Source organism: Grus americana, chromosome 3, assembly GCF_028858705.1.
Source record: "Grus americana isolate bGruAme1 chromosome 3, bGruAme1.mat, whole genome shotgun sequence".
Classification (NCBI taxonomy): domain Eukaryota; kingdom Metazoa; phylum Chordata; class Aves; order Gruiformes; family Gruidae; genus Grus; species Grus americana.
Window position 1 is genome coordinate 82,690,295 of NC_072854.1, and position 14,210 is coordinate 82,704,504.

The 14,210-nt window shown below is 50.2% G+C and overlaps 1 long non-coding RNA gene across 1 annotated transcript; it reads left to right on the plus strand.

Moving 5' to 3' along the window:
* Positions 1-6,810: 6,810 nt before the first annotated feature.
* LOC129204999 (uncharacterized) lies at positions 6,811-8,142 on the plus strand. Its single transcript, XR_008576560.1, has 2 exons — positions 6,811-6,923; positions 7,673-8,142. It is a non-coding gene; the product is annotated as an uncharacterized LOC129204999 (long non-coding RNA).
* Positions 8,143-14,210: the final 6,068 nt, after the last annotated feature.

A 14,210-nucleotide genomic window follows, 5' to 3' on the forward strand; every position in this document is an offset into this window, starting at 1 on the left:
AATCCTGCAGGAGCAGAGCCAGCTTTGGGACTTCGCGACGTGCTGGCAAGAGGATTCTGCTGGGATCCTCCCTTCTTCATCATCCCTCCCAAGCAGAACAGAGTCATTTGCAGCAAAGTGGGTGGGGAGGGTTCAGAAATCTTGGAGCCCCAACAGCTTGCCCAGGCAACATAGAGGCCAGCCACATGTACACTGGGGATGTCAGCATCTCAACTATTTTCTAGAAACAATTCCCTCTGAAGGCAGCAGTCCTTCAGACAAAGCCTTGTGACACATCCGGGTGATTTTTAGGCTGTTTTCTCTTCCTTTTCTTCTAATTATTTAGTCATGGAACCCAGAATAATCAGCCATAAGTGGTCAAAAGAGCTACAGAAACAAAATGCCTCTTGGGACATTGCAACACAATACTGAACTAGTAAAAAGAAACTTCATTGACCTAAGAGCAGTGTGAGTCTCTTTGTTTCACCTGCTTTCTCCCATGTCTCTATCCTATTTTTCCTCCTTCCACCTCTGTTTTTTGCTGTCTTCTCCACATCATTCTCTCCTGTCTTGGTTTGCATTCCCTCTTCTAAAAATACTTTTCTTCTCTTGCTCATTATGTCACTCCTTTTCACGGTGGTTTTACCTACTTCTCTCCTTTTTTCCCTGGTCACTCCGATTCATTTCTGGCCCCCATCCTCCTCAGTTTCTTTGCTCCTGCTGGTCAGTTCTCCCTTGCTCTTCTCTCCACCTCAGTTCTCCCTGTCCAATTTTTTTTTTCCTCTTCTTGAATCTTTGCCTCCCTGAGGAAATTAAGTTCTCTCACCCCGAGTCTTACACCTTCATATTCCACACTCTTGCAGTCCTTCCCTTCCTTACGCTGTGGGTTATTCTCATTCCCTCGCACCTCACTGCCCTGCAAACCCTCTGTATCCGTACCCAGCAAGATGTCTTTCACAAGCTGGAGATGTCACTACAGCCACAGGAGCCACAGGCATGGGAGCGATGTTTACAGAGACAGACTGGGCTGCAAAGAAGCTGTGCCTGTGCACAAGTTAACTCATGGGGAGGCTATTAGTTGGGCTTATCAAAGGGTGGGTCAGCAGACAGGAAAATCCCAAGCTTATCTCTTTCTCCTTTTGGACAGCTATGCTTGTTTTGTCACTGTTACTAATCCTCTCCCACTTTCCCAAAGAGTGTTGTCGGTGCTGCGCAGGCGAAGGGCTGCTGGTTGCCTCTTCCCTTGTCCCTCTTGGAGGTGGGGACGGTTGCTGTGGTCGAAGGCATGCGGCAGCAGAGCCAGATCCCCTCTTCCATTTATGCTGGTATGCAGCTTGGAGACAAATCAGCTCTTTGGATGAGATGTTCTTTCCTGTGGCTGGAAGTTGCATGAGAAGTTCACCGCAGAGGACAGCTGAGCCACCAGGCAGCAGCCAGCCAGCGCCTGGCATGGTGCTTTCACGGGCTTTACCTGGGTAGTTCCCTGCCGTGCTGCGAGCCGATCCACAGGCAGGACAGCCACACACAACCCCAGTGCTGGAGCTATACGGTCACCAGCCGTATAGAAATTGTGCAGAATGTGTTTTTAAGTTCCTATGATGAATCCCCTCTGCTCATGGCCAGCCTCCGCACCGAATGCTCTCTTCACAGAGAAAAAGTCTAGGAACTAGCCCGACTAACTCCTTCCCAAGGGCACCATCAGTAAGTCAACAAAGTTGCAGTATAAATGCATGTGTCCCATTGTTAGGGGTGGGAGAGCCAAAACTGACGGGGGTTTGTCAGGAACACCCACGAAGATCCCTTGACACAGAGCAACCAAGTTTAAAGCCCCAACGGCCAGTGCCTTGCAACAGCAGGAGCCAAGCACGGTCAAGCAACAGATGAACATTTGCTTTTCTGCTTCATATCCTTCCCAGTCCTTTCCTTAAGAAACGTGGAGGATTAATAATTTTGGATGCAGAGCCTGAGTTCACACAAACGCGTTTGAAACCAGCAAACAATACCCCCATTAAACGCACGGAGAAGCTCAGAGACTGGAACAACTCACCTCCAAGAGCTTCACCCAAGCCCCACAGGAAGGCTATGGTGGAGCCAGAAATAGAGCCCAGACCTCCTGACTCCGAGCCCTGGGCCCTAACAAAAACATCAGCTTCCCTCCACCATCCCTCTCTTCATACACTACATTGACCAGACTGGAAAAGGCATTCAAAATAAATAAAACCCGCTTCTTGCGCCAAGTTTTAAAAAACATTTTCTTGTCATGGCTGGTTGTTTTTCTCCCGCTAGACGTTAGGCAGTCTCCACCGAGTGAGACAGCTCTCCTTTCTTCTCCAGGAAACACAGTTGTCTCCCACATGTTGCACTCAATGTAGCTCAAACAAATGTTTTAGGAAATTCCCCCTAATTCGGTGAAATTGTTAGCTTGGCAGTGGCGTGCTGGAAACAGGACTGAAAGATTGCCTTGGACCTTTTTTTTATTTTTCCTTTTTAAAGTGTACAGGAGAGCTCAGGCTTCAGACGAGCTGCTGAGGAAGACAGAAACTCATGTTACATATAAAGGATTTGGCAGGCCCGAACACAGAAATTTCCAGAAGTGTTTGCGTGGCAACAGCTCTGTGCCAATCCACATTTTTCAGCTATTCTGGCCGGATGCCCGGCCGACAAGAAAGTCTTGTATCTCCACGCAGTTCACTGGCTTCCCTGAGGAGTTTCCATACTGCATGGCAACGTTGGATAATCTCATTTGCGCGCCAGAAAAACTCCTGCTACTTACGCTGTTACTAAATACCAGATGTGCTTAATAAAGAGTAAGTGGAGCCAAACCTAGGGTAATCACATAACCTATCATTAACATTTTCTAAAAACAAAAAAATGCCATTGGAACAGCAGATTACTGTTTTGCTTTGTTTGCTTTACGCCCTGTTACGGGAACCCCTGGGGTGCTGGGAAGGGAGCGCGGCAGGAGCAGACAGCTCTGGCACGGCCGATGACATTGTTTACAATCACACCCCTGCACATCTGAAACATGTGTGAGAAAGTAAAGGCTAAGCAGATTTCCTCTGCGCCGGAGAGGGAGGGGAGGATTGCAGCAGGAAGTCTACGCCACCGAGAAAGTGCTGGAGTCGTGTTTCCTCATCACAGGGAGGTGGATGGGCAGGGGGGGATGCAGCAGCCGCGGCGTGAATTTGGTCCTTCACGACGTGCACATCCCCAGGTCCCCAGCCCGGGAGGATGCGGGAGTGGGACTCGTTCCTTGAAATTTAACGATGGCCCAAATCCTCTGAGCCCATTTAAAACATGTTTTTGTGTGAGTCAGGGGGCCAGTCACTGCGCAAAATGTGTGTGCACATTTATTATGGATTTAAATGGATGTTGCACATGTGCATATCTGATGCTGACCAGACCCTTGAGGGAAACAGCAAAGTCACGGTGATGGCGGGTGAATTCTGCTGCGACAGGCTGTTAGGAGAAGGAGGGAGACAAACACACCGTGACGTTTGCAGACCCTGCGCACCCCTCGCAGCGGAGACCTGGTGCAGCTCAGCCCAGAGTCCCGAGAGCTGTGAGCCATCTGGGGCGCAAGGGGGGCATCTCTCCCCGAAACAAGATGTGGGTGAGAAAGCTGGTTTCTCCCACAGCTGTTTCTGTGGTCGACAGGAAGGAATGGAGTTAAAGGACTAGAAAAAGAGGTTTTGTCTTTATTTTAGTGTCCACTGCTACCCAGATGGAAGAGAAGCCCGGCAAACACATGCTGATCGAGTCCTCCCAAAGATGGCCATCCCTCACAGGTCTGCTCGCTCTGGCTTGGCGGAAACCAAGGCAAGGGCATGGGAGCAGGGACAAGTCCAGACCTTGCTTGTTGTGTACATGAAGGCGGGGAGCAGTGAGTCACCCTCATCAACGGTGCCATTGCTCTAGTCCCTCAAGCAAAACTCTGATCCGTGTCAGTGGGAGTCGCAGCTATGCAAAGCTGGGATATCTGATGCCAGGAGTGCCAAGGGCACGGGGTGAGGAGGTCACAGCGAGTGTCAGCCTGCCACAGCCCAGCAGCAGGAAGGCAGCCACCCCCCAGGGCTCACAAGGCTCCCAATGTGACTGAACCCCAGCGTTTTCCAAAGGCTGGCTGCTGCCCGCAAGAAGAGAAAGACCAGGGAAACACAGCGGTCTTGATGCTGCAAGCCCGGTGCTCATGCCCTCCCCGCTCAGCCCCATTTATTGTACCCACCGTGGAAGGTTGGGTCCAGACTCTGCTTCACCTCACAAATTCAGCAGCGTCGGTCTTAAAGGCTGTGCAAAGTGACAGCAAGTAGCACTGCCGCCCGTGTTGTCCCCGGGCCAAACAGACGGTGCAATGCTGCACTCCCGCACGGGAGCCAGCTGCACAGCAGGAGCGATGGAGCAGCTGGTCCTGCCTGAGCCAGGCTTTTGCCTGATGTAAGTATTGCCGGGCTGGCCCCTAGCCACAGGCTTAGGGCAGCAGATGACTCGGCACCAAAACAGCCGTGTGCCCCCCACCTATCCTGCCTGCAATGCAGTCCTGGAGAGCTAGGCTTGCTGCTGCTGCCTCCGCTCAGAGGTTGGGCTGAGGAGGACATGGATAGCCTGTTGCATGTGACGCTCTAGGTCACTTGGGTTCTGCCCCACATCTCCCTGTTCCAGCTCAATCCTTCTCCCTGTCCCACAGCTGGAGTGGCTCTGGCTGCTCAGCCTTCGGCTGGCAAGACTCAGTGTTGCCTGTGCTGCTGAGAAGCCCTGAGGAGGCTATAACCATCCTCCAGTGTGCTGCTCTTGTTGCCACCATAAAGTCCTGGGCACTCCTGGAGGGCTGAGGGAGCGGTGTGTGACCTGGCAGCCGGAGCAGGAAACAAGAAGCCTCCTCCACCCACAGCGCAAGCACGGAGTGACCGGTTTTCCCAAACTAAAAACCTGGGACAGCAGCAAATTAGCCCACAGCTAGCTTGCTCCCTCCCTCGGTGTGCCCACTCCCTGTCAGCCAGAAGATTAGGTATCAGTGGAGCTGCTGGTTTGGGGAAGCCTCACCCCACCAGCTGTGGGCGGTGTGTCAGAAAGCCAGGAGAAAATTAGGTAGTGGCTGCCTAACGCTGCATCACCGTTTCCGCTTCAGGCTTTAAGGATCTTCAGGAAACGGCAGAGAGGAACACCTAATGAGCTGCATAGAGGCGCTCCTTCCTTTCCCTCACTGCTGCCCAGGACTCCAGGCCCCCTGCCCATCCCACCCTGCCAGACACCTCGGGTCAGCTGCCTCCCTCTTGGCCTCCTCCCAGGAGGATGAGGGGATGCTCGGGCAAGACCCGTTGACTGCAAGGGTCCAGGCACCTAGACACCAGATCTGCCCCTTCCTCACAGCACTGCATAGGCCATTCACTTCAGTTTGTAGGTGAACAAACAAAAAGATGTTTTCCTACAGCCGGTTCCAGGAGTCCAGCAACTGTACTGCTCTTTGGAGTTTGGTTTGTTTGTTGTGTTTTGAAGGGAAACCCATCAGATGGGCCTGAAAATGGACACCTAACCCCATCCCCAGTTGGCAGCAGGAAGGAGAGGCTCCTGCCAAGCAATCACAAGGCACTCCACAAACAGCTTGCTTCAGCTCCCTGCAGGGAACGAAGTCCATTGCCATTAGGAGACTTCAGTCCCCAAAGAGAAGATTCTTCCCCTGACTCTGGTTCCCATAGGTCAAACTCATGAAGGACCAAGCCCTGCTGCTCAAGATTTTGGTGAAGGCCTTATTTCTTGGATTTAGAGCCTCTCTTTTCTGAAAGGCAAGTCTTTTTATCCTATATTGTTGACATATTGACTGTCGCTGTGACGTCTTCTTTGCCATGCTTCATGTCCACTGATGTCACTCCAGAGACACAAGGTCCCATGAGCCCAACAGGGCTGGCCCGTGGGACAAGCCTGACCCATTTGGCAGAAAGGCAAATTTAATACAGAGATCACTGCTCTTGAGCCTCATGGTGGATCTGGATGCTTGTGGGGTTTCTCTGTTCTGCTATGGCCATGTGCAGGGGCCAGGCAGAGTTGGATCTGCACTTGGCAAGGCATTGTACAGATCTGAACCACAGGTCAGTCCTTGACCTGAAGAGCTGTCTCTAGAGACACATGGCTATAAAAGGGATTGAACAAGGAAGAAGAGGGGACATAAAAATGAGTTTGCAAATACCACCATGGTGCTATGATCAATGTGAAAAGAGATGAGGTTTGAGGTCTTTGCAGGAAAGAGCTAAGGAAGAGGCAGGAGAAGGGCAAGGGCAGGAAAGAGCAGGGAGGGCAGATGAGATGAGGCTGAAAGGACGGGGAAGAGGAAAGGGAAGGCATCCCTTCCCATCCAGGTCCCACTATACTTTCTTCTGTTCCCCAGCATCCAAGAGATTGGGGAAGGGGCACAAAATGGTTCCTTACATGTGCAGTAAAGATGCAGGGGATGACTCTGCTTCATCACTTCAGTTCTTACACTGGCAAGCCTAAGCTGACTCTGTCTTTTCCCATGTCACGGGACTGTCGTATCTGTTCAAACAACTTCTGCTAGCTTCCATCAATCAGAGCCAAAGTTGGACAAGTGGGCAAGACAATGTCAGGGAACAACTACAACCTAATGCACACAGAAAAGTTCTGCTAGAGCTCTCCAACACATTGACGGGTTTTATCTTATCTGTTGCCAGGAGGGACAAAGAGCTAGAGGGACAGTGAAGGTCAGTCAGGCACTTAGGAGAGCTCAGAACAAGGGAATAACTGATTATGCTGAAGGACATCACATTTGCAATTAAGGCTGAGTTCCAAAAGTATAGGGAAAATAAGCTGTTTCTCTTCCCCAGCCCAGCATAAGGAAGGCTCCCCACTGGCCACACCAACAACCATGTGGAAGTGTCATTCCCCTTCTTGAGTCCACACCGTGTCCTGAATGAGGGAGGATGAGCAATAAGCCTGTAAGTATTTACAAGGAAAAGGCTTAGCACAAAGTGCTTCTGGGCACGGCTCTGTTGCCAGTAAAAAGCATGATGAAAAGCATACTTTCTTTGATGAAGCCTCATTCGAGTGGTTTATGGGTAAAGGTGAATCTAGTATATATCATATTTGTCTGATGGCAAACAGAGCCCACTTGTGAAATCCATCTGACTAGATGTTCTAAGAAAATCTTCATGAAACATCTGCGAGCTTTCAATCATTCCATTGTTGTCAGCTTTTCAGCTGGAAATTGTTCTGGATGCAAGGGAATGATGGGTCACTAATGGCTTATTTCTTATTAAATGCTTTGGGTTTAGGGACTTTGAGGATATGTAGATATTTTTCTCATTTGCAGCTTCACATGAAGCAAAATACTAGATGAAGGTAAATAACCAGAGCAGCTTGCCTTTTGCTTGAGTAGTAAAGACCCAGGTTACTGTTGTGTTAAGAAAATATGTGAAAATATGTGAAAATATGTGAAAATTGCTTTTGAGCCTCTAGAAGAGAATAGCTCTGTCACTGATCCAGGTTAACAGGCCTTAAGATGCAACTGCTGTGGGCCAAAGAGGAAGGTATGTGCTGCGGTTATGGCCTGGAGAGAGACTCAGTACATCTGGCTTAACCTCCCAACTCTGTCATTGACATCCTATCGTTTTATCTCTCTCTCTTGCTTCAGTGCAGCAATTCGAGAACACCAGAACTAATTGGTTGTTTGTGTTTTTGGAGTTAGATACTCTGCTGGATGTCCCTGAAAGCCTCTGGTCAAGAATGGCAAGTGTAAGATACCCCTCCTGCCAGCTTCAGCCCAGAGAGAGCGCTGTCATGCTCCAGGGAACTGGTGAGAAGATGCATCCACTGGACACCCTCTCCATCACTTCTGCTCGCAAGCAAAGCTTTGCAGGTTATCTCCTGGATTTCATTGGAGGGAAGAAAGAAAGTAATCACAGCTTTCCTGATTTAGTCCCCCCTCGGTGGGCTTTCCGCTGCTTAGGGCCACCTGCCGGTCTCCCCACTAGCCCAGCCCACTGTCAATTCAACCTTCTCTCACTTCATTTCCTCAGCTGTTAAATGATGCTGAAGTCACGGTCAGGACTTTAGCCACAATGAAACAGGGGAGTGCTACACTGAAATGAGAACCTCCATGGAAACATCTCCCGAAATAATGAAAAGTGTGAAATAAAACTGGCTTAGGTGTTTGAACGCTGCGTCTGCGTGTTACATAGCTGTGATGTTGGCTTTCAGTCAGTGGTAGGGAGTTCGCCAGTGCAAGCTAGGCTAGGCCAGGTCCAGCCCCCCGCCATGACAACTCCCACCACTCCAGGCGCTGGTTAAAGCACTGCGCCCCTGCTTAAATGCCAGGCACCGTCCTGTCTTTTCCCTTGCATGCACAACCTTTAAGACATCCAGGAACAAGTTAGGAGAACCCACAGCCATTGCTGTCACCCCCGGGCCCATGGCTCAGCCACACATGCCACACTACACTCATGGCGGCTGAGGGCTGATCATAGTGGGGATTTTGGGGGTGAAACATTAAAAAGCTGCTTCACAGGCTCAGCTGGGGTTTGCCGTGGCTGGCTCTGCTCCCCCTGCCACCCGCCCTGCCTGCAGCTAGGGCCGTGCTGCTGCGACTCCCCGGGATGGCCACCAGTGCCGGGAGTGACAACGGGCACAAGTCCTCGCCCGGCCATGTCCCTTCAGAGTCCTGCCGGGGGGTTGAGGAGCCTCATCCTCCTGTCCCATCAGTGGGGCTCCCCCTCCCTTCCCCACGTCTGTGCTGCGGTCTCTCAGCTATAACACTGCTGCACAAAATGGTGTCCGGACACCAGCGAGACGAGCTCCTTGCAGCTTGCCAGAATATTAACAGTGAGGGGCAATTCTGCAAGATTTGGCCCAGGCATACGCAGTCGTCCTTAGTAACCACATGGCTATGGCTGAAGCCCAAATAGAGAGCAGAGCATCTGCCAACGAGCAAGCTGGTGGAGGCACGGCAGGAGACCACCCCAGCCCTCGGTGTTTAACATGCAAAGGATCATGACCTTGGGGGAAAGGAAGAAGTGATTTTCTGGTATTACTGAGAGGAACGGAGGGAGACGGCTATTGGGATCTCCCAGTATGCCACAGAAAATGCATTACATGACGAGGAAGGAATCCAGGTTTCCTAATTCCCAGTCCCACAGCAGCCATCGTACTGGTTCCTGCCCAGTACGGGCCATCAGGATTCATTCAGCATTTTGAAACGGCAGCCAGCTATTTATGGCTGCTGTCTATATTACTCCAAAGAGCAGCATCTTTATTTTACAAACTCAGTCCAAGTTTCCTTGAGTACCCCGCTGACACAGGGTGAATTTCTGAGAGTAATCTTTCCTCCTTTTTCCCAGAACAGTGAACATCTGGGACTACTGAGATATCATCTTGTGGTATCGGCTGACTTTTTTCTTTAACGAGTTTCTGTGTAACAACTTCATGATGTTTTTCCTGGGAGGACAACTGTCTCATCTAAAACCTTGTCTCACATATTCCTTTATAGGAGGATGTTTTATGCTAAAGCTCTTGAAAGAATTTCCTTTCGTGCTCTGTCCCCACCTTTCTCTGTTTAATTCCTCCCAAATGTCTCTCTGATGCTTAACCTGCAGGTCGCCCTATTCACCAAAAACAAAGCAAAACGCTGGTTTGAATAAGCTCAGGATACATGGATGTCATTTCTGAACATTAGCAGGCCACATGATACTACCAACTTTATTTGATCCCATTTGCTGGAGCAGCCTGGATTTCTCAGGAGCAGGTTTTTTTTAATCCTAGTTCATTATTGTTCAAAGCCATCAAGCAAATGGCCGTGGAGCGGAAGCTTGAATGGGCTTGTTTAATAAACAGGCAAAGTCATTCATCTGCAGCATAGCAGCTCTGCAGCAAGGCCACGTCTTCCCCCTCCTGCTTCTTACTGGGTCTACGCCGGTAGCGGTTACGTTAAACCCTGGTAGGGAAATGCTAGGGAGGGTAAATCTTTGGCCTCACGCTAACTGCTTTTGCCTGCTGCAAGAAATCCTTGCTGAAACAAATGGTCTGATTGTTTCTGTGGGTCAGTCACCTATTTTAAATTTATTTCTCACATCTCACTTGGCACTGCTGAGGACGCTGGCCCCACGGCAGGCTGTGTTCTTTATCTGAGCGAGTGACGGCCAAAGCAACAACCCACTCAGGCCCCAAGCTGTAGCCTTGGGATCTGTCGATGATACATTTGCAGCTCCCTACAGGTCTTATCATCGCTGCCATGGAGAGCAGAGATAGGCTGTGAAACCATGGCACCTGCCGGGTTTGGAAAACTAGCCCTAAGCTCTCAGGCTGGGCACGTCCCTGCGAGCTAGGACTTGCACTGAGCATCTTTACCCCCCTGACTCACCCCACGTTTGATTTAAGGATCAGACCCTCAGCTGGCGTGAACTGCTGCATGGAAATTCAGTGGAGCCCTGTCAGGTAGCGCCAGCTGAAGCTCTGGTACCTGAATCCATTTTTTCTACTTAAAACTTGCTATTTTTCCATGACCTTTGGTTTCGCAGCAATGCCAGAAAAGTGCCCCGGCTGCATTTCTGCTAGGAAAGCATCAATGTAAGATTTTGTCGCTGGATGGTCACACCAAAGACGTGTTCGAGACAGGTAACTGTTAGTATCTGTCACGGTGCCATTTCTGCGCCGAGCAAAGCACGTGGGAGCCCTCCCTATCCTCCCTGCTCCCTGCCTGCTAAAACCTGACTGAAACTCATTACATACCAGGAATACCAGCATCCCCACAAAGCCTGTGCTGCGGAGGAGGAGGCTCTCCCTCGCTCCCTTTTTTTCTAGGTCTTTGGCAGAGCCCCAGGACTTCGGGGGGGGGGGGAGCGGAGGGGGGCTTGGGAGGGCAGCGACTTCCCGAGCATACCCACGGCCTCATCTCGATCTGCGGTACTGCCTGCTCATTTCCACTTCACAGATGCTGCTGAGCTCTGCCACCGAGAGACAAATCCCAGAAGGGGAAGGGAGCGTGGTGGGGAGGAAAGAGATGAAAGCAGAAGAAAGCCGCATTTATTAAGCTGTTTTTCTTTCAGTGAAAAGAAGCATTTATCAGTGATTTCATATATCATGTGAGATGTGGCTCCCTGCCAATTTCTAAGGATGCAAACAAGCCACTGACATCATACACTAAATATAGAGCAGCTCCTGCTTTAGGTGAATAAATAATGCAGATGCAAAAGCCCAGGTCTTTAGTTACACATTCATTACCATCCGTCTGTCAGGTTCTCATCATCAGGAGAACAACGTCTGACTCCAGCAAGGAGTGACAGGTGAAGAATGCAAAACAACTGCAGACAATAGGTGATTAAGCAGAATTTCCTTGTTCTCTGTTTTTTTCTTACAGCTACATTTCATTTCGGCAGTAATCCACAGTGCAGCTTTTCCAGTGCAGCTCAGCTGCCTCCCTCCCTCCTTTTCCCTTCAAGCCAAGCTGGAGCGACAAGCCTGGGTGGGGAGAGCCTGAACAATGAACACAGCCAAAATGTGGAAACTTCCCTAGGTGCTTAGCGGGGGAAAAAAACAGAAGAAAGAAAAAGGAAAAAAAAAAAAAAAAGCTCTGATCAGACTGTGCGAGCAATAAAGCAGCAGCATCCCACTATGAAACAGAAGTTTTCCGTGCCCTGTCAGAGAGAGGTTTTAATTAGGGTCTCCCAATGCTAATTGCTCTTGATTCCTCTAGTGCTTTTATTTTAACAACTGCACAAGCAAACCTGTAGCTGGCTCCACAGCATACTATTTTAGCTCTCAGAAAGCACCCCAAGAAGGATTAGGCTTGATAATAAAACCCAATCGATACTTTCCCTCTTCTTCTCCTTCAGATCAAAGGCACTGAGCAGGAGGAAGGATCCGAACCCATCCTTACTGGGGGAGAACGGAGACAGGAGAGCAGGAAACAAGAAGACAATGCGCCATCAAAGCTGCCGCAAGGTGTTGGATCAATGACAACATCTGCATGAGGGTCTGGGCTACAATGGAAGCTGTTACCATGGGAACGGGTGAAAAAGCATCAGGCGGGAGGGAGCAGGCAATGATGAAAGGTGGGAAAGTGGGAGAGAGTATTTTTAGATCGCTTAGGAGAAACACTACACAATGACATCATCCTATCTCATTATTTGCACCCATGCTGTATAACCCATTGTGGCGTCTGCCCCAGGCTGTTAAATGGGAAAATGTTATTATGGATGTGAATTATAAATGCTGTGGTGAAACTTGAGCTCAGGAGTTATTAGACATCACTATTCTGTAATAAAGGAGAGCATTTAATACACTGTGCTGTACAGATTCACTGTACGGTGCAAGAAGCATTGTGTCTAGGATTTTAATATTAACAAAAAGTAATTATGAGTCATCCTTTTATTGTTATTAAGAAGCAGAGTGCGAATAATTTTACACATTTGGTATCTCACACATCAACAAGCCTTTTGCATGGGAGAAACACGGCCTAATTTTCCAGAGTGCTGCGTGCCGACATGCTCTGAGTGAATGTGGTAGTAGTTGTAGGTGCTCAGCACTGCTAAAAATCCAGCCATCTGTGTCACACGTCAAAGAAGCTTCAGTAATCTCAAAAATATAAAGTGTACATTTCACTGCCCGCCAGACCCCTTTTACAGTTAAGGACCCAGTAGATACCCATGGCATCTGCCGAATATAGCCCTGATTGGGGCCAGGGGGAAATTCTGACTCTCAGACGCTGCTCCTGGCTGACAGAGGGAAAAGCCTCCAGCCTGGAGAGGTGAGACAAGCTGGGGCACGTCTGCCTTGTGCCGGGATGCAGGTGCCCAGAGCCCACCGCACCGGAGAGGCTGGAATCACTATTCCTGTCATGCTGCTGGCGGTGAAGTCGGAAGGATAAACCCAGAGGAACACGTTTCTTGTGACTGCGAAACTCTGAGCCTGCTCTCTGCTCTGGAATAACCATTGGTAAATGCTGCGCTCAGCCAGAGCGTGTCCAGAGCCACCGGAGCCTGTCACTGGAGATGTGCAGGGACTGAAATTCCCAACCCATGCTGATACCCATCAACACTGCCAAAATACCGCCGGGTGAGTGACAGGGCTTGCCCGAGCTTTTGCCCTGTGTGAAGCAAAGCACGTGGGTCCTCAGCCATTTGTTTTCGCACTTAGGACTAACCCCTGCGTCAGCGGGCGAGGACAGGAGGTGGGTAACTGGAGCAGTGCCGGGACCCAGTGCCAGGGGAGCCGGCACGGGGCAGGCAGCGGAGCACAGCCGGCTGCGAGGAGTGACCTAGCCTGATGTCATGTCATAGCGCTCCTCCTAGGTGAACTAAATACACCCTCCCTTGCCTGCCCCCCTTTCCTGCTCCCCGACACTGTGCTGCCCGTCCCAAGGGTGTGAGCGGGCACGGGGTGGGCCAGGAGCAGCGTCGGGAGGCTGGGGACGTGCAGCCGCATGCACTGCCTCCCCTGCCCCACCATAAAGGGCACTGGTGTGCAGGCGGCCAACTGGGGAAACAGAGCAAGAAATAGCACACAGACCATGGCGGGTGAGCAGAAATACAAGCGAGCCAGAGAGTTACCAGCTGGCTGTAAGCAGAGGTTGCTTAAAGCAAGGACAGCAGGTAGCCGTACCTCGAGTGCTGTGTTCAGTTTTGTGCCCCTCAGTACAAGAAGGACACTGAGGTGCTGGAGCGTGTCCAGAGAAGGGCAACGAAGCTGGTGAAGGGTGTAGAGCACAAGGCTTATGAGGAGCGGCTGAGGGAACTGGGGTTGTTTAGCCTGGAGAAAAGGAGGCTGAGGGGAGACCTTATCACTCTCTGCAACTACCTGAAAGAAGGGTGTAGCCTGGTGGGCGTTGGTCTCTTCTCCCAAGTAACAAGGGATAGGGCAAGAGGAAGTGGCCCCACGTTGCAACAGGGGAGGTTTAGATTGGATGTTACAACAAATTTCTTCACTGAAAGGGTTGAAGGCATTGGAACAAGCTGCCCAGGGAAGCGGTTGAGTCACCATCCCTGGGATTTAAAACACATGTAGATGTGGTGCTTAGGGACATGGTTTAGTGGTGGACTTGGCAGTGCTAGGTTAACAGTTGGACTTGATGATCTTAAAGGTCTTTTCCAACCTAAATGATTCTATGATTCTATAAACCCCTGATTGTTTTTTTTTTTCACCATGCAATCACAATGTGCTACTCTTCTCTCTGTTCAAGCTCTTCTTCCTCACAGAAGATCTGACCTTTAAAATATATAAGAAATAGTGAAACA